This window comes from Canis lupus, chromosome 2, assembly GCF_003254725.2.
Source record: "Canis lupus dingo isolate Sandy chromosome 2, ASM325472v2, whole genome shotgun sequence".
NCBI classification, from domain to species: domain Eukaryota; kingdom Metazoa; phylum Chordata; class Mammalia; order Carnivora; family Canidae; genus Canis; species Canis lupus.
The window spans coordinates 51,952,640-51,970,898 of record NC_064244.1 but is presented as its reverse complement, the minus strand read 5'-3'; the positions used below and the strand labels follow the sequence as shown (position 1 = coordinate 51,970,898).

The 18,259-nt window shown below is 42.2% G+C and overlaps 1 long non-coding RNA gene across 4 annotated transcripts in view; it reads left to right on the top strand.

The window, feature by feature from the left end:
* Window positions 1-16,179, top strand: part of LOC112660201 (uncharacterized) — a 53,256-nt gene extending 37,077 nt beyond the window's left edge. For 2 of the 4 annotated variants that reach the window (XR_004814100.2, XR_004814097.2), the window contains 3 exons: window positions 5,344-5,438; window positions 11,619-11,729; window positions 14,580-16,177. This is a non-coding gene — a long non-coding RNA (uncharacterized LOC112660201). The other 2 variants (XR_007406879.1, XR_007406878.1) reach the window with 2 other exon arrangements.
* Window positions 16,180-18,259: the final 2,080 nt, after the last annotated feature.

The window sequence follows — 18,259 nt, the reverse complement described above, 5'->3', positions numbered from 1 at the left end:
CTTTGAAGATGTAATTTAGGTTAAATGAGGTCATTAGGGTGGGCTCAATCCAGTATTACCAGTGTCCTTATAAAAAGAGATTAGGGCACAGATACAGAGGAAAGACCCCATGAGAGCATGGGGAGAGGACAGCCATCTACAAACTCAAAAGAGAAAGCCCAGTAGAAGTCAACCCTACCAACCTATGATCTCAGACTTCCAGCCTCCAGAAAAGAAATCTTGTCATTTAAGCCAGGCAGTCTGTGGCACTTTGTCATGGTAACCTTAGCAAAACGACATACGGATCAATCGAGTACCATGCCTTCAGTTTGTACATTTCTTTACACGTAGCAAAGCATTCAACATAGTCATAATGAAGATACTGATAATTATAGCTAACATTGTAAGGAGTTACTGTGTGCTAGGCATTGTTCTAAGCACATTACCTATATTAACTAATTCATGCAATAGCCTTGTGAGATAAATAATATTATTTTTATTCCCATTTTACAGATGAGGAAAAATAAAGATATTCAACTATTTGCTTGAAGTCATACAATTGGTGAATATTGAAGCCAAGACTCAAACTATTGGCTCTGGCTTCCCTGGCCAGACATTTCTTTCCACTTGTGTCATGTCACCTGTTCACACACAGATCTCAGGCTCAGTCTTCCCCTTTGTGGGTCATAGATCTAACTTCCTAGTCCTCTTGGTGGATTTCTGTTTTTGTTCACAGGGGAAATCTGCCAGGAAACCCGTGTACATTTCCCATGACACACACAGGGTCACAGGGTTCCCTGACCATAGTGCTATAACTGTAGGTCCAGATTTCCCAGAAAGGAAAACCTCCAACCCAGGGTAGTGGGGTCATCATGTGATATAGGATTGTTCAAATGGCAAAAGGCATCAGGTAGTACTTTTTAAAGATTCTACAATAAAATTTGATTTCTAAACCACTTCTCTTTGAGTGGTCAAAATAGTTCCCTTGCCTGAGGTCATGTGATTACTCAGCAGATTTCAGTTCCCAAGCCAGCAATTCTAGAAATTATCCACTTCACTCTCAGAAATCACATATCTCAAAAAAAAAAAAAAAAAAAGGAAAGAAAAAAGAGAAAAAGAAATCACATACTGCTGAAACTTCTCCTGCTTGTACTAAAATGCACTAACATCTGTTAAGAACAAAGAGGTGTATCTATTTGGCTGTGTCAGTGATCTCTGTTTGGTTCCAAAGTGGCATATTACACGGCAGTTGGAACAAAGAGGCCGCCAGCAGCCATGTGAAATGCCTAGTGAGGCCACTGAAACAGCGACCTCCCTTCGTACTGCCAATGAGACTGAATTGTAATTACCCACTCCACTTCCCAAAACAGTCAGTCACGTTCTACCTGGAGCTTCCGAGTAAAGTTAAATCCTGTTGTGACATTAGAAATATGCATTTCCTCTGCATGCTAAAAGACTCACCTAATATTTTTCCCTCTCGTGTAATGGGGAGATTTAACCCAATCCCCAGAGGGAAAATACTAGGTACCAAGCCCTGTGTAGATTAAAACCGACAACAGCGATTACTGCTACTGTTTAATGAGCACATATGATGTACCGGTCACTGTTCTGAAGGCTTTACGTGGATCCCTTCTAACTCTCATAATCCTTACGAGGTCGAGACCATTTTTATCGTCATTTTACTGGTTAGGATGTAGAGGTCCACAGAATTTAAAGAGAATCACAGCACTAGTGAACAGTGGGGCTGGAATTTGAACACAGGCTATCTTTCTTTAAAACCCCTACTCATGGGACGCCTGGGTGGCTCAGCAGTTGAGTATCTGCCTTCGACTCAGGGTGTGATCTTGGGGTTCCGGAATCGAGTCCCACATCGGGCTCCCTGCATGGAGCCTGCTTCTCCCTCTGCTTGTGTCTCTGGCTCTCTCTGTGTATCTCTCATGAATAAATAAAAAAATCTTTAAAAATTTTTAAAAAAATAAAACCCTTGTTCATAGCGACTACTGAAGAAGAAAGATGAAAATGAACGATTAGTTTTAGCTACTGATAATATGTTCTGATTCTGAGTTGTTGTGTATGTGTGGCAGTGACCATGACCAAAGGGAGAGGAAGAAGGTGTGTGCGAGTTCAGGAGGATGTGATGGGACAAGTCTGTTCCATCTTAAACCCTCCCACTCTCTCATCTCCTAGGTAAGGACAGCTGGGTCCTGACTGTTTGGCCTGAGGTCCATGCCTGAGAGCCCAGCAGAGGGGTGGGACAGGCCTGTTTATTACAAAACATGGAGTCCAGGACTTTCTCCTGGCCACAGAAGCAGGTAACTTTGATGGGATATTGAACCAGCACAGATACCCTCAACTCCCTCAGAGGGTATGACCCTCCTCTAAACTACTGGGCTTTCTTTTACTGTCCATCTTCTTAGACGACCAGTTGTACTGGTCAAGGCTTATGGTGATAACCTGCAGAAGCCAATTCTGGTGAATTAAAGTAGGAAAGGTACTGACTAGAAGGATTTCAAAGACCTCACAGAATAGATGGGAAGGGTAGAGAACAAAGAGGAGAAATGAGCCAGACTCCAGGAGGCTAGGAACAGAGATGCACTCAAGATCATGGTGCAGGGAGAGTGTCACAGGCTGCCGCCCTGGCTGCACAGGCCGGGACACTGTTGGTCCGAGGTACGTGGTTCTCCTATGTTATCTCTAGCTCTGGCTGCATCTCAGGGCCAGTTTCTTCAGAAGGTAGAAGGGTTGGATCAGCTGATAGTAGGACATTTGCTGTGGAAACCGTAGGGTCCTGATGAATTGTAGAGACCAGTATATGAAAGCTTGACTTGACTTTTGATAAATTCACATAAAATTACCTGGCTAAAAATAAATAACCTAAAGTTTGAGAGCAGGGGCCTAGAGATGCACAAAACAGAGAAAGGACTGAGAGAACAGGTCTCTTAGTATACAGATAACCTTGAAACTGTTCTTGGCCTTGCAAAGCTGGTGGGAGATTAAGAAGGATTGCCCAAAAGAAAAATCTGCTCTTTGCTCCACCACTGGCTCTGTTATCCCTGCTTATCTCAGAAATAAAACTTGAGTCTAGAAGGGATATTGATCTGATGAAGATCTGCTCAGGCTTATTTTCCTTTTAATCCTCCCGTGACTTACCTGCCCTGTCCCCCCAACCCAATGTTATTATAGCATAAGTGACACAGGAGGAGGGAGATGGTCTGATTTGCTTACCAATTATCAGTGTAACCAAAGAAAAGAAGCAAAATTACTTCCTAGCTGGTCTTGACTCACTAAGCCCTCTTAAATCCTTAAATTAATCCTCTTAAAACAAAACAGCAATGTTTAAGTGCTTTAAGAGTACAAACTTTTTAAAAGACCCATCAAATTTCAATTATTTTTATTTTTTTATTTTTAAAACATTGTTTTTATTTTTAAAAGGATGTAAATTAGGAACCTGAATGAGATACGCTATTTTATAGAAAGGATGAGAAAAAGACAGCCTCAGTATTTTTACTCTGTCTTCAATGCTGGCCTCTCATAAGCTCAGAGTTGCTATTCTGGCCCTTCGGACTTATTTTCTGGTTTTACATGGTTGAAAATATCAAACACCTTTTTGTTCAAGGAAAAATGCATTAACAGTTGTCAGACTCCAAACACCAAATATGACAACTCTCCTTGAGTCAGCTAAGCAATATTGATAGAGTGAGTATTATGGCTAGAATACTGCCAAAAAGGAGAGCAAATTCAAGACAACAATTTAATACAAAGAATAAAGAGGGTAAACATTATATCATGTGAAGAAGAAGGTTTCATGTGAATAGTTATCACTTTAAGAGAGAACTCTGAACCCCATTTATCTGGATTGATTGATTGATTGATTGATTTTCTTCTCTGTTCACTTCCTTTCTTTCCACTAATGGATCTGATAAACTTACCTACGCCAAGAGTGGTGAAGGCCAAGGGCTCTTGAAGTCAGATAACCTTGGCTCATATTACCTCTAACCTTGAGTAACCTAACTTCTCTGTTCTTCCTTCAGTTTTTGCACATGTAAAATGGTGACAATAACTGGTTGTTTTGAGGACTAACAGAGTTAAATACAAAGTGCCAATAAAATAAAATAAAGTAAGAAATACAGTGCTGAGAAATCTCCCAAATAGTTTAGCTGTGATGAACATGGAGGTAAATATATCTTTAAAGTGTTTCCATTTACTTTGGATAGATACACAGGACTGGAATTGCTGGGTCTTAGGGTAGATCTATTTTCAATTTTTTGAGGAAACTCCATACCGTCTTTCACAGTGGTTGCACCAGTTCACATTCCTACCAACTGCATAAGGGGTCCCTTTTCTCCACATCTTTGCCAACACTTGTTTTATTTCCAGTCCTTTTGATAGTAGTAGCCATTCTACTAGGTGGGAGGTGCTACCTCATTGTGGTTTTGATGTGCATTTACCTGATGATCACTGATGCAGACCATCTCTTCATGTACCTGTCGGCCATGTGTATTTCTTCTTTGAAAATCTGTCTATTCAGATCTTCTGCCCATTTTTAAAGTCAGAATGTTTGGGTTGTTTTCTTGCTGTTGAATTGTATGAGTTCTTTATATGTTTTGGATATTGGCCCCTTATTACATATACATGATTTGCAAATATTTTCTCCCATTCAGTAGGTTCCTTTTCATTTTATTGATGGTTTCCTTTGTTGTGCAGAAGCTTTTTAGTTTGATGTAGTATCATTTGTTTATTTTTGCTTCTGTTGCTTTGTTTTTGGTGTCAGACTAAAAAAAAAAAAATCATTGTAAAGAACTTTACCACCTGTCTTTTTTTCTAGGAGTCTTTTGGTTTCATGTCTTAGCTTCAAGTCTGAAATCCATTTTGAGTTAATTTTGGGGTATGGTGTAAGATAATGATCTGGTTTCACTCTTTTGCATATGGCCGTCTAAGATTCCCAACAACATTTATTTAAAGACTGTCCTTCTCTATTGTATATTTTTGGCTTCTTTGTCATAAATTAATAAACTATAAATATGTGGATTTATTTCTAGGCTGTCTATTCTGCTTCCATGATCTCTGTGTCTGTTTTCATGCCTATATCATACTGTTTTTATTACTATAGCTTTGTAATAAAGTTTGAAATCAGAGAGCATGATGTCTCCACCATTGTCCTTCTTTCTGAAAGTTGCTTTGGCTACTAAGCCTCTTTTTAGGTTCCAAACAAATTTTAGGACTGTATGTCCTATTTCTGTGAAAAATGTCATTGATATTTTGATAGGGATTGTATCAAATCCGTATAATGCTCTGGGGAGTGTGGGTGTTCTATGGAGTTATTTTGCGGTATAACTTTGGTAATGCTTTCCTTTTATGTTCCAGATTTTGCTTCATAAGCCCTTTGGGGGTGAAAATGAAAATGGAATTTATACTAAGGAGTGAAGTCTAGAGAACATAAAATCATGGCTGACTTCCTGGTATGTCACCTTGACAGTTACACAGGGCTCCACACTCAGAAAGTCCCTGAGCCTGATTTAATGGTGTGCCTGGTTTAATGTTAATTGCAGCATATCATTAAAGACATTCAATATGTCTTGGGATTCTCAAGAATGTTGGATTAAAGGGCACTGTGTTTTTGTTTTGCAGTGGGTTCCACAAATTATGAACAGCACAGGTTCAGTGGGTATAGCATTAGTGTCTTAAAGCAGGCTAGACCAATGATTGGCATTTTTTTTTTTTTTGAAAGGACCAGAAAGTAAACATTTTAGGTTTTGAGGACCAGTCTCTTGCCATAAGTACTCAATTCTGCTACTGTAGCTAGAGAGCAGCTACAGATAATATGTAAATTAGTGAGTTTTATGAACTTTATTTGCAAATACAGGTAAACTGTATTTGGCCCATGGGCTGAAATATGTCAGCCCTGAGTAGACAAATGTGTTTGATGTTAGGTAACTAAGAACACTGTCAAAGAGGAAAATAGGCGGGGTGGGCAATATTCTAGAACTCTTAGTCATGCCTGGAACACTTTCAAAATTTTTGCCATAACTACTCATATTATTTCTTTTCTAACAGTTAATAATATGCCAAAAATGTACATGTAATGGTGCACTTTACAATCCCCCAATGACTTCATGAATTATGAATTATTATTATCTTCATTTTGCAAAAGAAACCCAAGTTCCAAGGATAAGCAACTTGACCAAGTTCCACAGTAAAGGACTGACATCCAGAGCCTACACACTTACCATGATATCGTCCATTATCTGTTGGGATGTGTGTGGCAGGCGACTGGCTACTAGGAATACTTGAAAATACTGACATGTGTAAATGATTTATTTTTTAAATAAAGAAAATATTTAAGTTAAAAAAATAAGTGATAGATGTCAGCTCTCATAAACATCATCCTAACTCACTAACATTATGCTTTCTTGATGGGAGGGGAGGGATTATACCTTAGAATTCACACTTGTATGTGTCCCTTGGGTACCCATGGCAAGGGGTTGTGCAAGTGTCATCTGGACTGCACTGCCATATGGGAATTGCTGCCAAAGTTGCCAAGAGTAGGACAGTGACACAATTTGAAGATCTTTGCCAATAAATCTCTTTGTCAACCTGAGGTTAATATCTAAAATGCTACTACTGTTCCTTTCTGGAAGACTGAAAGGTATCTCCCCAGGCAGACACCTTCACAGTCATCTAATACATACACTGGAATGCTCAAAATCTATCCCCTCTTCGCAAAGTCAGAGATCCTAAATGCACTCTAAATACATGACTTCTGGTTATAGACAGAGCATTACTGACTCCAAAGACTGATGAAGAAAGAGAAAGATGAAATCAGAAAAGCTTCTTCTTCATTGAGAATTTTGTCATCGCCACAAGGAGAGAAACAGGCATACATCACTTCTCTGATTCTCAGTGGAAATCACCATGCACTCCCTGGGGGCAGGAAGAAGGAAAACCTTCCATCTCAGGGGTACCTTGGGATTTTTTTGACTTCTAGAAAACAGTCTCTGTCAGCTTAGGGAGACCAACTTGTTGGTTCTCAGAGATGTCCTTTAAGGTACATAGCAGCTTAGCAGATGTTTTTCATGTGTCTGGTGCCAGGCTGTGAAAGGAAGGCTCTGGATAAGAAGCATGGTGGTGATATGAAAAGGAAGAGAAAGTTGGATGGCAAGTAGTCTTAAAATTAGGCAAGAGAAAATTTACATTGGAAGATTTTTTATGCACCCTTTTCCCCATAGCTATCCAACTCTTAGGAACAAAGGACACAAACCTAGTTTATTCCTATAAAATCTTGAGCTCAGTAACCATTTATATTATCATTAGAAAACCAGCAATATACAATTCAGCACCTAAGACAGAAAGTTAGCATTGGCCTCCTGACCTGCCAGGCGGGGATTACCATGGAAATTACAGTTTTGTTTTTTTTTTAAACAGTGTTCTTTTGAGTTGAGAAAACAATGATTCCACTTTTTAAAAGTCTCTATTTTTTCTACTCAAAAAAAGTAGTGAGGCCGTAGAGTAGGCCACTACCTTTAAGAAGAGCTTGATGACAAAAGTAGAATTGGATATCTCTTGTGACTTTTCCATCACTTTGGTGGAAAAGAAGTGATCCAACTCTACCCTTGAGAAACCAAAGTGCTCCAGAGTCAGGGCAAGTGAGTGGCTGGCTGTTCCCTACTCCTCCATCTCTTTCATTTCCTCATTTCATCTCTGTCCCTGCATCATTTTCCCTTCTTTCTCTTGCTTTTCATTTCCCCCTCATTCCAGCCACCGGACAGTGCCATGAACTTCAGAGCAGCTTCCCAGAGGCAGGGAAACCAAAGCTAAATATGGCTGTTAAGCCATGACAATGGCCTTCTATCTCTAACCTAGCTCTAAAGAAGGCTGACTGGGGAAAAGTTTGGTTGTAAGGAGTAGAGATAACAAGGGTGGGATCAGGTGGTGGGGTTCACTTAAATATGGGGGGAGGGAGCATCTGCTACCTTATGGCCTTAGCATCACTGGGACACAGTTCTCCATCAGGCACCCAGCACTCGTCTGCTTATTACTTTGATGGTACTAGCCTTGTACCTACTATGTTCTTAGACATTGTTTCCTTATCCTCACCATGACAGCAGGACAGGATGGTCATGTGAGCAAGACAGGAGATGAATAGAAGGGCCCAAGAGGCATTCCTGAAGTACCCTACTGGGTAAATTTCTGCTTACATCTGCCCAGGAGATAGCTATGTTACACTGGTCCATGCCCTACACAGTCGAACAGATATGTAAGCAGTGAAAAGGCCATGAGTCCATGTGGGAGGCCCCAGGCGGGCAGGGGAGGGGAGGCATCAGATCTGTACCACTGAGGATAGGTGCTCAAGGAGATAATATGCTGATTAAGATAGGATAAGAATTAATTTGGAGGGGTCAGTTCCGAGGCACAGAAGAAAAAGCTTCTCCGCACTCAATGGACACATCCTTGTTTAATCCTGACAAATCTGTATCAGTTTTATCCACTGCTGTGTAACGAATTTCCCCCCAACACATAGCAACAACACTTGTCTCACAATTTCTGTGGGTTAGGAATCTAGGTGCAGCTTATGTAGATCCTCTGGCTCAGGATCTGTAGTAAGGCTGTAATTATGGTGCAGGTAGGGATAGAGAAGTCTCAAGGCTTGAATACGGGTAGCTCTGCTCCAGGCTCACTACAGTGGCTGTTAGCAGAGCTCTGGTCCTCTCTGGCTGACGGCTAAAGAGGGGAGACCCTTGCCTCTCTTGTTCAGCAGCTCTCAGCATGACAGGGGCTTCCCTCAGAAAGCAAACAAAGGAGACAGTAATAGATAAAAAGTTGAGCAAGTTGGAAGTCACGGAATTTTTGTAACCTGATCTTGGAAGTGAGCTGTATTCTATTCCTTAGAAGTAAGTCCAGCCTGAGTCAAGAGAAAGGGATCACCTACGAGTATAAAAACCAGGAGGCAAGGATTACCATGGGCCATTTAGCTGCTTGCCATCGATAATCAATTTGATGACCAATTGTAGTCTTCATATTTAAGTGTAAATAACTTTTTGTTGCCTTAAAAAACAAAATCCATCCTCAAAAGGTAATGATGTACCACCATTGAGGATATTAAAAAACAAAACTGTCATGGCCTCTTCAAGTATTAAACATCTGACCAACTGAGGAATCTGTGTCAAAGAAGGCAACATCATTTGGGGAATTTAAGATCTGATGACCATGTACCTCATTAGTTCCATTCAACTCATATTTTTGTTTTCAGGGTTTTTGTGTATTGGCAATTAGAATGGATGAATGAATGAATGAATGCATATTTCTCAAAGTGAAAATATATTCCTTGTGTGAATCTAGCTCCTGCTGTTTTGTGGAATCCTTGAAATGAGCAGGGGAGAGAGTGACTCCCCTTTAGTGATCTATTCTGGTCATCTGAGCTCCCAGGCAGGCAGCAGAGATCTGGGTACCTGAGTCCAAATTCTCTGGGTTGCTGCATCTAAACCTACAACAGGCTGACCATCACACCATGTCCCCGAGCCAGCTGGACAGCATGGTGGGAAGGCCACCCAGTATCAGTACCAAGATGGACAGAACAAGGCTACAGCGTAGCTTTGTCCACCCTGCTCTTGATGATTTTGTGGCTTAGAAAATTCGATTCTCATGGTTTGGAGGAAGGGAAGGTCATATTTAAAAACTTGGAGATAGTGTGAAACAAGAAAAATGGAATTTTGATTTGCTGGGTGTTCCAGGTCCTGTTGGTTTCTGGTCAAGCTTCAGGTCGCTTATTAGAGCTCTTCAAAGAATGCAAAGGGGAGACTCCAACTCTCCTAATGGGGGTCAGAACAGGGCTGATTTCCTACACGTAAACCTGCTCACATTGCCCCAGTAGGGGCTCCAGGCCTTTGGCCTCAATCACATTCCTCATTTCATCTAAGTTGCTCCTGGTCCTAGTTATTAAGCCAAAGCTCTGTTCTAAAGACAAGGTTTCACTGATTGGGTCTTTTTTTTTTTTTTTTTTTTTTTTTAATCTCTGACTCCAAAGATAAGTTATATATTAGCAAGATTACTAAGAGGTAGGGTTGGGCAGGAAGGCGGAAAGTTTAACTCACTAGTGACTAGAGCAGGCTGCTGGGGTCACTACAAACCAGTAGGAAAGGAAGAAACAGGATAGAGGACTGGCGTCCATGCAGGACTGCACGAGGGCCGGAAGGAGAGGAGACTCAGGGCAAGAACACTGCCTCGGCCCATGTGGTTCCCAAGGACTCTGGAGCCCCAGAGGTCTCCTCGGGTTTCTGCTCACAGACAGGAGCACTGAAGAGCCAGGACAGAGGGCACGAGCTTGTTGGTGGGAGTGTGGAGATGAAAACACGGAGACCTTGAGAATTTTCTTTTAAATAAAAGTCGTGCATGCAGCAGTTGTATGTCAGTGTGTGGCTGTGTGGATGTGACGTTGCGTGTGCACATGCACGCCCCATGGGGACCTGGAGGCTGGCCTTTTACTCATTTCCGCACATTGAGGTCAGTAGAAGACTCCTGTGTTGGCTGGTTAGTTCCTCCCTTGCCAGGTGAGCCCCTGAAACCTGACTTTGTACTTCCTTCTGCCTAAGCCGAAGGCGTGTGCAGAGCACACCGTCCACTCGGACCAATCCACTCGGGGCTTCCCCAGCCTCCGCTCCTCCTGCCCTTCGTCAGTCAACAGGTCAACAGGTCAACAGGTGGACGCCTGCCCCCGAGCCTGCCTCGCACCCGTGTGCACAGGGTAGCAGGCCTGTTTAGCTGCAAGTAGACACACAGGCGCTGACAAAAGCTAGAATCTGTCAAAAAAGAAAAGGGAACAAGAATGGTGAAGTCTGAGGTTTCATTCTGACGTGAGTTATAAAAAGAGACCTCACTTTTTTCTTTTATTTTCCCTAGCAACTCTCACTGCATTTTCATCCGTCCTATTAAGTGATAGGGTGCAAGATTCATCCACAAGTTACTTCAAGAGGGGCAAAAACCAATTCCAATAGCCCAGCAAACAGAAATGGGCTCTTGGCAAGTCAGTATATGCTTGCCCCTTGATGGGGCCAAAACTATTAAGAGGAGGCTGGGGGAGGGGGGGTGGCGGGGGAGGGGAGGGAAGCCAAATCCTGAAAGGAAGGAAGGAGGGAGGCAGTGACACAAAATATAGGTGGTTTCACGTGACAATATTTGCACCTCGACAAACACCCCTTTTATCAACTCTTGCAGGTAAAGGAACATGTGTTCATAAGTGCGTCTACATTAACAAAGGTGATCGGCAAGAGGAGTTAATCATTGTCGGAGTTCTTGGTGAATTGTTGGCTCGACGTCTGGCCTATTTAGCGAAAGCCAGGCTTGCTTTCCATGAGCATGCCCCAAACTCGATCTCCTGGAAGCCACTGCGTGAGGCCACCGTCTGGTCGCCAGCACCGACGGAGGGCACTTACCGTTCAGGAGCTGGCTGAGAGCATGCTCTCCTTCTAGCCAGTGTGATTTGGCTTGGGGGCCTGAATGTCCTGTTGTTTTTTTGGAACTGGCCACAGAACTTTGAAAACTGAGAGTCCCATTTGGGGCTGATAACTCATGCTTTGGGCAAAAGTAGTGCCAACATCCAGTCCTCTTAAGAGTATGAAAGTAAAATTTATTTTTCCCTCCATCAGGAAAGAAAATGAAGTCCAGATATCCAGTGACTCATTCCAACATTCAGTGGAGGATGAAAATTTGGCCTCAACACATCTTCAAACATTTATAGAGTGTTTGCCAAGTACAAGGTATCATTATAGGTACTATGGGAAACAGAAAAATTGGAAGACATGAGTTCAGCCTTTAAAAATCATATATTCTTTTTTTAATCTTATATTCTTTTTGGAAGTGGAGGTACACTCTATGCTGGGGCACCCTAACTGAGGTGAAAGGGTGCCTCGGGAGCTGCCACGAGTCCCTCTCGAGCAATTATATGCAAGAGCTTTGTATGTATTTTTTGAGGTGACAATGTCAAGGGTGTTAAATATTCAAAAGGATGCATTTTCTAACAAGTGTCTAACAACCCGGCATCTATTCATTATTTAGTAATAGTAAAAATAAGAACGAATGTTTATTTTTGCACATACTATGGGGGAGGATTTAAGCTAGGTGCTTTCCTTTTTAATCACTGACTTTCAGGATAACCCAATGGAGCAGATATGATTATTTTCCCATTTTCCAGATCAGAAAACAGACTTAAGGAAGTTACTGGTTGCAAGAGCACATGATGGATTGGTGGCCACTTAGGATTTGCACTCCAGTCTCTTTGACAGTGACGTCTATGTTCTCAATCTCTGTGATACACAATAATCAAAGTAGGAGGTGGCTCCCTGGTTGAGCATCTGCCTTCAGCTCAGGGCATGATCCTGAGGTCCCGGATCGAGTCCTACATAGAGCTCCCTGCAGGGAGCCTGCTTCTCCCTCTGCCTGTGTCTCTGCCTCTCTCTCTATGTCTCATAAATAAGTGAATAAAATCTTTAAAATAAAAAAAAAAAGGAGGTGAAAAGAGATAATGGACCAAAAGAGAAGACAGGCCAAGAGGAAAGAGAATGTGGCGCTCCGTGGAGGGCCATGTGCACAAGTCACCTGCTATTTAAGGATGTGAGGATTGGGTAAGGCCTTGTGAACAAGAGGCCGGCAGAGGAGAAACCTGGGCAGGGAATCCTCCTGGGAGGTTGCCAAGTGCAGAAAGGTTGACAGGAGGCAGAGTTAACCGGGGTGGGACAAGAGGATAACACTGCATTAGCCTGTGTGAGTGACATTATAGCATTTCCCTCAACAGGTAACAAGACTAATGCCAGGAACCACACACTGGACTGGCCTGGCCTGGAACAGCCCTCGTCATGCTGCTGTGAGCCCTTGGGGATGTTGTTTACCTTGCTGGCCCTTGCTTTTCTCACCTGTAACTGGGGGCATGCTGGTGAAGGTCCCCTCCTGGACGGATTACCTCCGAAATTACAGATAACATTTTGTCTGTAAATATGTAAATTTTGAAAGCACACCTTGCCCGAGTACCCTTCCTTCAAGAGGCTCCGTGGCGGACTCTCTCACTGTCTCCTGATGTGCATACACATGCACGTGTGTGCACGTTTCCCATTTGAGGCTCTCATCAAGGGATGAGGTGTTTGTGTTTAGTCTTCTTTTTGGGAAACCCCATCATCGGCGTGGTAAAGGTCCAAAGTCTGGGACATTTGGGTCATTAGTAGGAAGAAAACCGAACTGACCCCTTCCCTGGTAACACATGCTTTTCTCTAACACTTGCTTTCTCCTCTTAAGCATGCTCCTGCCTACAGCAGCCTGGTGAGAGAGTATGTGTGCTCAGGGGACTGTGCTCCAGGCCGAACCTGCAGGTGCCCGGGGCCGGTAGAAAATGTTTGACCAATGATTGCTCACTAGGTATCAGAGGCCACGCAGAAGGCAAAGGCAAGTCTGTCTGTCTGCTGCCCTGGCAGGGCTGTAGAGAGCAAGGGGGATCCTCTCAGCAGATTGACTTTCTCCCTGGACTTTAAGTGGCACTGGACACACTTTCTTGGGGTACAGAGAGCTTTAGAACACTCTAGTTCAATGTGGGTGGACCGAGGAATCTGCTTTTTCAACAAGTTAGATTCTTATGGAAATTAACTTTTTTTTTTTTTTCCCTTGGCCCTTACCCCTGGCTAACCTCATATTATGCAATCATCTGATGATGGTCTTCTATCCTCCACATACCACTCTCCTGCATTAGAATGCCTCATGGCTATAGAAAATGTGTCTTTTGGTTTACTGCTATAAATATTTTCCCAGAATCTGGCACTTAATATATGTTTAATAATTACTTGTTAAATGAATTCAAGTCTGAAAAACAGTGCTCTCTTGAGAGGCTGCCAAACACTGAAGACTTGTGCATTTCTTTTTTTAAGATTTTATTTATTTATTCATGAGAGACACAGAGAGAGGCAGAGATACAGGCAGAGGGAGAAGCAGGCTCCCTGCAGGGAGTCCGAGGCGGGACTCGATCCCAGGACCCCGGGGTCACGCCTTGAGCTAGAGGCAGATGCTCGACTGCTAAGCTAGCCAGGTGCCCCAAGACTTGTGCATTTCTTATAAGAAAATTTCCTTCTGATTTATTGTGACAACGTTCTTGTGGCTATGGCTGCATACAAGGTGAGGGATGGAAGGAAAGATTGGTATCAGCCACTACACCACCCCAGGACTCAGGACATGAGTTTGAGCCAAATAAATGGGATAACTCCATTTTAAACTAGATCATTTGCACCAGGAACCTGTATTTTCAAAATGATTAGTCATAACTATTTCCAAAACTACCACTTCTATTAAAATTCGACTTCCAGCCTAAACCAATCGAATAGGCAGTTTAGAATGAAATAATGTGCTCTTGGGATTTGACTGTAAATCCATCTCTGTATAAAGAAAGTTGCTGCCCACACATCACAGCATCATGATGGTGAAACACAAACATGCTGTAAATACATTCTATTTGCTGGTTTTGCAGGCTGGGGCAAAGCTCCACTGTTGATATAATCGCTGCATACTTTATTGAAGTCTCAAATGAAAAATACATTCTTTTTTTTTTTTTAAATACATTCTTAACTTTTAAGATCCCAGTGAAGGAAAATACAAGAGATATCTCATCCACAGACTACGCAGAAATATGAGAGAGGCCTGCCAAGCTCCAAGTAGAACAAGCTTCAGCCAACTTCAGCTGCCATAAACTTAAATATGTGTTCCTTCCACTTGAGAATGGCTTACTTCCGTCACTTAAAGGAAGAGCTGACTCTTCCACTGCAGACGTTCACCAGCCTTGGAAAAAAGCTATAAAGTAAATTAAAGTGCCCACAAGGTATTTACTGATCTACAAAATGTTAACCAACCTTACGATCTTTCCAGCATGCCTCACAAGGAGGCTAAATGGATGAAATTGTGTAGTGATAACCAAACTCCCATCTCCAAGCTTACCTGTAAATAGTCACTCTCAAGCAAAGAGGTCAGAAAAAAATACCAGAGAGGAGAGGAAAAATGAACTCCTGTTGCTTTGATGAGAAATGTCCAAATGCAGAATAAAGAGAAAAGAGAGGCCCCAGGAAAGAACATATGATTATCTCTACACTGTTTCAGGACAACCATCCTGATAATGGTGCTTTCGGCCTATTGACTCTATGGTTTGTCTATCAGAGCATCCTTTGGATAGAGTTCATACAGCCAGGCCACCACATGTTTAGGGAACAAGACCAGTTAGAGATGAGACCATGCCTGTCACCAAATGTAACACATCTCTCAATCACATGTGTGGCGAGGGAAAGACATTTAAAACTAGACATCAGGACTGAGCTGGGGTCGTGAAGTCCAGTGAAAATTTTCTTAAGCCTCGAAAGGAATGAAGGCAAGACCACTCGAGCACCAATTCTTTGTAAAGAAAAGAACAATGGGATCTGTCATGTGACGACAGACCAGAATCTGGGGAGTGAGGAGCCTTGAAAAGGTATATAATAAGTATGTTGCATCAGTATTGCCTTGTAGGAAATCATCTCTCAAAGCTCCATGCCTTGTGCCTTGTCAGGTCAATAGATTCTCATATCTTTTATTTTTTTCTGTTATTTTATTATAGAAATAAAGGAGAAGGAAGAAGCAAAGGAACACTATCATTTACTATGTGTACAGAACGTCACATAGGTAGTCATAAGGTTCCCAGATTTCCTGATTTGGGGGTTTCCCTTGAATGCTTAGCAAATGTGACCTGAGGCTCCATCCCACACAATCTCTTCTTCATGAGTTTCTCCTTTCTTGATAAGTCTGAGATTTGCCAAAAAAATAAAAAATAAAAATAAATAAAAATAAAAATGCACCCACAGTCCTCTATACTGACCTTCATCATCTCTTACTGGACTTCACCTCCAGACATTTCTCTCCATTGCTCTTGCCTTCTACCAACCTCTTGCTGTCTTCTCTCCACCCTGAGCAACAGCCTTTTTCTTTTTCCCAGAAAGCACAAGTATCACCTAGTTTTAATGTATGATAAAAGTTTACAAGTGGCTTGAGAATCATGTAAGGCAGTTACAATGCCAGGATGGAAAATCCAGACCACACACCACATATTTCCACTCCTGGAAATGAACTAAGCTGCTTCACAGGAACCCGCGACTGGCTGTTTCCTTCTGAGGCCCCAGTTTGCAACCCTGCTACTTATTGACTTGCTCATTATCTAGCTTCCCCTATTAGAATGTAGGTTCCACAAGGGCATGATTTTTGTATGTGTGTAAGTCACTGATTATCTCAATCAGTGTCTGACACCTCATAGGCCCTCAGGATTTATTTGTCAAGAGAAAAAATATTACTTACCCCTTGGTGTAAACCTGTAAGATGAGTAATATTAATCTCATTTTCCAGAAGAGGAAAAAGAGGCTAAAAGAATATAGTGGTTTTCTCAGGGTCCCACAGGAAGTTATAGAACACTTTTTTGAGAGAGTGAGAGAGAGAGAGAGAGAGAGATGTGCCCATGCGTGTAAGCTGGGGTAGAGAGAGGCAAAGGGAAAGAGAGAGAGAATCTTAAGTAGGCTCCAGGGTCAGTGGGGAGGCCGATGTGGGGCTCAGTCTCATGACCCTGAGATCATGACCTGAGCCCAAATCAAGAGTTGGACACTTAACTGACTGAGTCACCCTGGTGCCCCAGTTATAGAACACTTTTGAGGAGTTCCACAGACAATGTTATTTATGCTACCTCTTCTTATTTTCATACTGTTTCCCAATAGCATCTGGCAACTCTAGCCCTGTCTCAGTTTAGTCAAGGGTTTTAACTGAGATTAATCAAAATTTTCAAGGGGACCACTTCTCAGGATAATAAGATAATGTGGTGGTGGGAGAGCTCCAAGGGAAAGGAGAAATCTGAAGAGAAATCTGAAGAAATCTGCAGGACCACATAATGCAAAGGTATGATCCTTCTTAGAATTCGTCCTTACTAAGTTCAATCCTCACCTATGCTAAAGACAAAATAAAACCAAAAACCCTAGTCCCTGGTAACTTTGCATGGTTTTTCAGAATTGATTTGTTCCAGATTTGAGAGTTCTTTGTTCTCTCTCCTTGGTCCAAAGCCTAGTCTTGAGGAGCCTGTTGCATTTTGGTGCACAGCAAATCTGGGTCACTGACAGTGAAACAAATCTACAAATTTGAAACCATGGGGCACACCGTGCTAAGCCTGTACATTCACAGGCCACCCTGAGTTTAAAAAAAAAAAAGAAAGAGAGAAGAATAAAGAGTCAAAGAAGCAAAGAAGGCCTGCAGCAAAGATCACTGCAGTCCCCAAATCACTGTGTATCTTCGAAGCTTTGCTCCTTAGCGTGATGTCTAACTCGTAGTAGGTATGTAATTAGTATCTGATGGTTGACTGACTGGGTGGATTCCCCTCGTACCACCTAGTCTCCTTGCTTTTGAATCTGCACTCGCTCTAGGTTAGTTTGTTCTTGAGGCTCTCCAGGGGCTTCTGAAGGACTGCAGAGCTTATAGCTTCGTGATGTCACATCGAATGACGTCAAATCTCTTGACCTCATATGCTTAAGGTTCAGTGAATTTGCAGAAAAAAGCTAAAATAGACAAAAAGAGGACAGGCTGCACAACTGAAGTTTCACAGCATGCATATTTGTACTGCCCTTCGTTTTTCGATATAAATACTTCATTCACTTGCTTTAGACAAGGGGTTTGGGGAGTAGGGGCCATCTTGTTCAATAGCTCCATCTCCCCGGTGCTTTAAATTGATTGAAGATTGTACTGAGTAGGCCAATCACATACCTTCTTTTTTTCATTGAAAACAGGTAGGGAAGATAGTACTCCTCTCTGACTGTGACGTTATTAGGGACTAGGAGTGAACACAGAGCTGACTACAGCTAGATTCCCACCACCTGGGGGAGAGGGTTAAGCACATGCTGTTAGCATTATTCATAACAGCCCACAAGTAGAAACAACCGAAATGTCTGTCAACTGACAGAGAAGTAAAGTGTAGTATCTCCATAAACAGAATGTTATTCAGCCATAAAAAGAAATGAGGTTCTGTTCCAGGCAACAACAAGGATGATCCCTGACAACATCCTAAGAGAAAAAAGTCACTCACGAAGGACCATGTATTGTATGATTCCATTTATATGAAATATTCAGCCTTTTCTATTGAGAGAGAAGGGAGATTGGTGGTTTCCTAGTGGTGGGGGTGATGGGGAGGTTGGGAGGAGGGTGATGGAAGGTGATGGCTAAGAGGTGCAAGGTTTCTCTTTGAGAAAATAAAAATATTCTAAAA